The sequence below is a fragment of the Calidris pugnax genome, unplaced genomic scaffold, assembly GCF_001431845.1.
Source record: "Calidris pugnax isolate Ruff unplaced genomic scaffold, ASM143184v1 scaffold24, whole genome shotgun sequence".
Lineage (NCBI taxonomy): Eukaryota > Metazoa > Chordata > Aves > Charadriiformes > Scolopacidae > Calidris > Calidris pugnax.
In genome coordinates, this window is record NW_015090922.1 from 18,823,095 (window position 1) to 18,829,094 (window position 6,000).

The window sequence follows — 6,000 nt, forward strand, 5'->3', positions numbered from 1 at the left end:
CATGGAAGTGAGAATCTGCAGCTGTTATAGAAGTCAAAATTGAGTCAGAAAGAGCTTTTTTTAAACTCGATTAAAAAATACATCACATAAAATTCACTCCAGAGATAACTTTTTATTACAAAAATACTGCAAGATGCCAGGCCTTCCATTCTGTATTATGACCAAAAGTGAGTTTTCCAGCACTCCTGGATTACCATCCATACTCCAAGAGAATTGCTCAAGCCCATCACGCTTCTTACTGTCAAGGGGGAGGGGAATAGTTGGGCCTGAATGAGTCTCTCTGCTCAAATAATTCTGCTCCCTTTGAATCAGTCCCATCAAACATAACTCATATTCCCACTGAACAACAACTGCCTGTGTTCTTTTTAGAAGATGGCTACGTGCAACAGGATTTTTCTTTCTCCAGTAAGCAATAAATCCAGTCAATCCAGAGTTCCACCAAGATTACCAGTCCTACAAAGTCCCAGCTTCCTTAGATGAAGTACACATACAGTAGCATCCATCAGCTCAGAAATTTAAGCATGCTTTCTATGCAAGACTGAAGAAAATAAACTAGGCATTAGGTATCTTTGCTATAGAGCACCAGATCATTTGCCAACCTTGTCTGTCTACCAAAACAAGTACTACAAAATAGCCACACAGGTAAGAAAATATACCTATTTTCAATCTACATCTTTATGTTCCTTCGCATTGTGCCTTCCAGTAGTTCACTCCAATTTTATATAGTATCCACAAGCAAGTTTGCAATACAGATCTTGCCAAGAAACTCTTCAAAATAGTTAAGGCATCTTCCAGCTACGAAGGGTGGGGTTTTCTATTGTTGTTGGGGTTGTCAGAAGCTGTCCATGGGATGCCACAGCCAAATACAACCTAATTGTCATTCAATAGTCTCACACTCAACAGAAGTCCAAAAACTGATAGTAAGTAACAGCATATACACACACAATCACAATGAGGTTGACATGTAAATGCTGTCCACTCACAGAAACACACAGATTATCTCCTAACCTGCCATTTTTCTTCTTTTGGGGAAAAAACAACACCTGGAAAGAGCTGCTCAACAGTTAAGGACATGATCTACAGCAAGTATCCCAACAGATTCTCACAGATACCTTTCTCCCTGTAGATCCAACTGCTTGCTTTCTGTTATAAGTCAAAGTACCTTGTTGAAAAAGAATAAACGAATTAGTCAAATTTAGATGTGAAGAAGGGAACCTCCATGGGAACCTCACGGCTCTTGTACTCCATAAAAATAGCAAAGGAAGAGTAGTCATTAACCCCAGGAAGTAATTTGTCTTTTTTTTTTTTTTAGCTAGCATTAACCTATCATCCCATAAAGCATCTGTATCAATAAAAGTCAAAGAAAGTGTAGAAGTTCCTGAAGAGAAACTATGAAAATTCTTTCAAGAGAAGATGCCACTTCAGCAGTACTTGGGACACTTCCATCATGAGGAGGCTATGCACACAGAGGGAAGAGAAAAAAAAAAACACAACCACACATCAAAAACCATGAGAATTTGGAGAACAATAATACATCCTGTTTTTGAGAAGCCGGAATACAGCTTGGACAATTTGTATTTTACAAATCACAGCAGTAATCCACGTAATGACAAGAACAAAAGGGGCTGTAAGCTATGCTCCAAGAGTCAGCATTTCAAATTCTGTAACCGCAGGGACCATGGCTTCATCCAGATCAGTCTGTGTAAAGGGTTTGAATTTTTCCTTATTTCTGTCACATGGGCTCTTCTCCCCTACCACCCTCTACAGGCCTGGACCTTCGCCTGCCCTGGTGGCTGCAGAGCTGATGCAGGAGGGCACCTTTGCCCCTGGCTCCCTCAAGCTGCTCTGCCCAGCAGCATCCTGGCACCAGTGCAGCACAGACAGGTGGGGCACACAGCACGCCTCTGCTTTTCCAGCACACCAGTTCAGACACCTTGTCAGTTTCTGCCCTGTGGTATTTCAGCACTAGATCTTTCAAGGCTGACAGAGAGACCAGAAAAGTCCCTGTTACACAAGAGCTGCTCATACCACATAAGGGTAATATCTAATATTTTAGATATTAGGAAGAAATTCTTCCCTCTGAGGTTGGTGAGGCACTGGAACAGGTTGCCCAGAGAAGCTGTGGATGCCCCATCCCCAGAAGTGTTCAAGACCAGGCTGGATGGGGCTTTGAGCAACCCGGTCTAGTGGGAGGTGCCTGCAAACAGCAGGGGTTGGAACTAGATGATCTTTAAGGTCCCTTCCAACCTAAACCATTCTATGATTCTATCTCACCTGCCACGTCTTGTGGGTTTTCAGATGAAAGAGCAGAAAAGGAGGTACACAGGAAGCCCATGGCCCAATACTAGGTGCACCTGAAGTCTTCAATACTTCACCCCTCAAAAATTAGCTCAGCAGCCATTAAGAAGATGGAAGACAAGAGGAATACCTTAGGAATACTTGCAGACTACATAACTAACATGCTGAATCTTGAAACCAGATATTTTTCATTTCTGTGACTAAATACAAAAAAAGTCTCATTCAGACAGGAAGAATGCAAATCCAGTTCTAGCCTGGATACCTTTTACTGGACTGCTTTTCACACAATTTCATTTAGAAACAAGTTTTCCATCAAAGTTCAGTGAATCAATGCAAAGTCTGGTGCGATCTTTCATGCAGAATTAAGACTCTTTTTCCTAGTTGATTTGGTCCTTTTATGAACAGAAATTAAAGGTCCTGTTATATGAATACTTGTTTACCACTTAAGGTAAACCCTCAGAAGTCACATTGGTACAGACAGAACAAAATTCCCTGGAATGAAAGGTACAACCACATGAAAGCACTCACATGAGCTAAAGGGATGAATCCAGTGCCTCACTTTGATTCAAAGCTTTACTTATGTCGTGGCTTAGGCTGGGCACCAAATGAATGACAGATGCTCTATTTTAAGAAACGGCTTCTTAAAGAAGCCTTAAGAAGAGGCTTAACTGAAAAATCAAATTACTGAAAAGAAAATTAGTTCTGTGTTATATCAAATCAGGACAACTTACTTGATGCAAAGGCATCCAGTGCTCTGCTTGATGCAGATAAACAGTGATCCAGTATAGAATGCTTGTTCCTTTAGAGGTCAGCAATATTTCAACTGATAACAGAAACATGTCTTGAACAAAATCTAGGCTCTGTGAAGCATATAACCTAGCCTTTATTATTTCCAAAATCATCGTGTCTTGCAGACTATTCCAAAACCCAAACTTTTACACACCAGTGATCCAGAGACCTGGGACAGTTCACAAACAATTCCAGGCTGTAGCATATTTTCCTGCATGTTTTGTTTGACCTCCCCTATGGCTTTTTTTTCAGAAGAGTGCTCTTTCATGCATACCTTCCAGAAATCTGAGAAATTGAGATATAATCACTTGTGAATGCTTTACTACTCTGCAAGCAGGGTTGACAAAACCCATGAATCTAAGAGCCTCGCACACCTTGCTATGTGCATCCTATCTACTAGGCTGACTTAGAAATACAAAAAAATCAAGTAGGTGTTTAACACTATTAAATTTTTAGAAACAATCCAACTGAAAAGCAGCCCAAGCAAACTGTTAGTTTTCATCTAAGCTGATCTTAGTTTAGCTGCAGTTTCCACCATCTCACTGTGCTGGCATGATCAGGCAGGGGCAAAAAAAGGAAGGGATACTTATTTTAGCAGTCCTGAGTTGACATTAGACTGTTGTTGGACTTAACAACATTGGACTCAACAACATTTTGCACAAATGTCTAGAAGCAGTTCAAATCCTCCCAGCAGACCAATAACTACAACTTGAAAGTCTCTCTTCCAAATCATTTCTATCTACATGCAGGTCCCCACTCTTTCCAACTCACAGAGGCAAGTTCCCTTTTTGGGCGATAAGGTAGCTCTGCATTCACTCAGATCAAAGTTAAGCCTTAGAAGAATTAAAGAAATATTATGTCCAAATGTGCTTTCATACTATAAGGAAGACATGGGAGGGGAGGCATCATGTTAATTTGAAACTTTTTACATTTTCTTCCGTCAATCATATAATACTTGCTTTCTGCAAAGCAAACGTTTCAGCTTGCTAACAATTCAAGTGCTGCTCTGGGTTGCTGAACTCCCAAGTCCTGTCATAGCATGCATCTAAAGTACAGAAGAGGATTAAAGCATTAACAAGCTGAACAAGAGGCCCTTAAACAACTGGTCAAGTCTGGGAAACAGTCTGAGAAACATGTCTCTGGTAAGCAGCATTCCATCACTTCTTCCGTGCTAAATTCTACATACCAGCACTCACAACAGCACCACAGTGTTGTGTGGGGTGTGATGTTCACAACTGAAGCAGGTATGTCTTCTTCGCCCGAAGAGCTGCTTGTGTTTCCAGAAAAACATGCAACTATGAGAAACTAACTTGGAGTCTTATTTTAAAGTACACAGTAGCTCACTATAGTTGCATTTATCATCCCCATATGCAAAGAACCATCTCAAAACAGGTGCAAGTTAAAAGCACAAGGAAAGACCTTTTCGGAGACTCTTCCGTCACTTAAATTTTTGTTCTCCCTTCTTTGAAGTTCTCAACTTCTTCTACCCACCACAGAATCTTCTCTTCTGTGCCCCAACCCTCCTCTTCCTTTCTGGATATTTAATGAATATCGACTATTGTTTGAAAAAACACATACTATTCTCCTTCACCATTTATAAAAATAATGCATCACCTCAAACCAGCAAGTAATGACTCAAATAGTCACTAAAGCATCACTGTTGAAAACTAATATACAAGCATTGGATCCACAGTACAGGGGCGAGGGGGTAAACATAAACAGAAATTATGGGAATTCACTCCGGTTAACTGCAGCATGTTACTCAGCTATTTCTGCCTTTTCAAAGCTTGACAGACAGGTTTGCAGGATGCTGAAAGAGCAAAGAGACCATCAAATACATTGCTGATCTGAAAATGAAACAGTGAAAGTCACACCTTAGAGACTCTTGCATCCTTTTAAATCCTGCACTTAGAGGAGTGAGAATGCATTTCTCAGTGACAGAGAAGTGATCCTAACTGGTACTGTCCTCTGGGAAGGGAGAGGAACCTTTCTGGAGCTTCTCCATCAAAGCAGACCCAAGGTCTGAGCCCTGCCACTCCAGCACACTGGTATACACAACAGCATTTTCCAATCAGTGGTACTCATTAAGATGGTACAAGACTCTGAAAGGATTCTGCAGACTTTCTAAAATAAAAAAAGGAAATACTTCTTGCCAGTAGGCTTTGGCTTCTCTTTGAACAGAAAAAAAAAAGAACGATGGAAAGGAAATTCATGTTTTGGAGCAGCTGAACAATAGAAATGACTAATCACCACTAAAGAATGCTTGAAACCCAGCCCCAGACCTTGAAAAGCAGCAGAAGGGAAGGCTAGCCTTGAAGTGAGTTTGAGCTCATGCACTGGCTGCAATCCTCTCCCTTCTCACAACTTAATCCTTCAGTGAAGTCATGAATTGGAGATGAGAGCTGGCAAAAACTTTGATGGTAAGATACACAGCTGAGAGCTTTATGATAAAGCAATTTTTCAACCTTTTAGAAGGGTCCATTTCCCAAGATTGATCTTCATGTGGAATTCACATCAGTACAAAAGGGCTTTGCAGCCTCCTGATAAAGTTTTTTCTCAAAGCTAAACCGTACCAACACTTTCAGGTATCTCAGAAACATGACACACGTAAGGCTTGTCTTAAATTTGCTTGCTTTATCTTATTCAAACTAGAGCACGTATCTCACATGATCAAATCCCCAATACAGTGAGAAAGATTTTCACTGCAGCAGCTCTGCATGAGTCTCAAGGCAGTTATTTCATACTAAGGAATGCAGAAAGTATTTAAACAAACCAGCTTTCCACTCAATTATCAGAAACTCCACTGAAGCCACATGGAAAGCAAGGAGATAAAAAATAAACAAGCAAAATAAAAACCAAACAAAACAGTCCGTGTCCCCCCCCCCCCCCAAAAAAACCCGCACCCAAAACCAA

General features: G+C 40.7%; 1 protein-coding gene across 1 annotated transcript in view; it reads right to left on the bottom strand.

Moving 5' to 3' along the window:
- The window catches only part of CRIM1 (cysteine rich transmembrane BMP regulator 1 (chordin-like)), a 181,823-nt gene that overhangs the window by 166,264 nt on the left and 9,559 nt on the right, over positions 1-6,000 (bottom strand). The gene's annotated exons all lie outside the window — the stretch shown is intronic.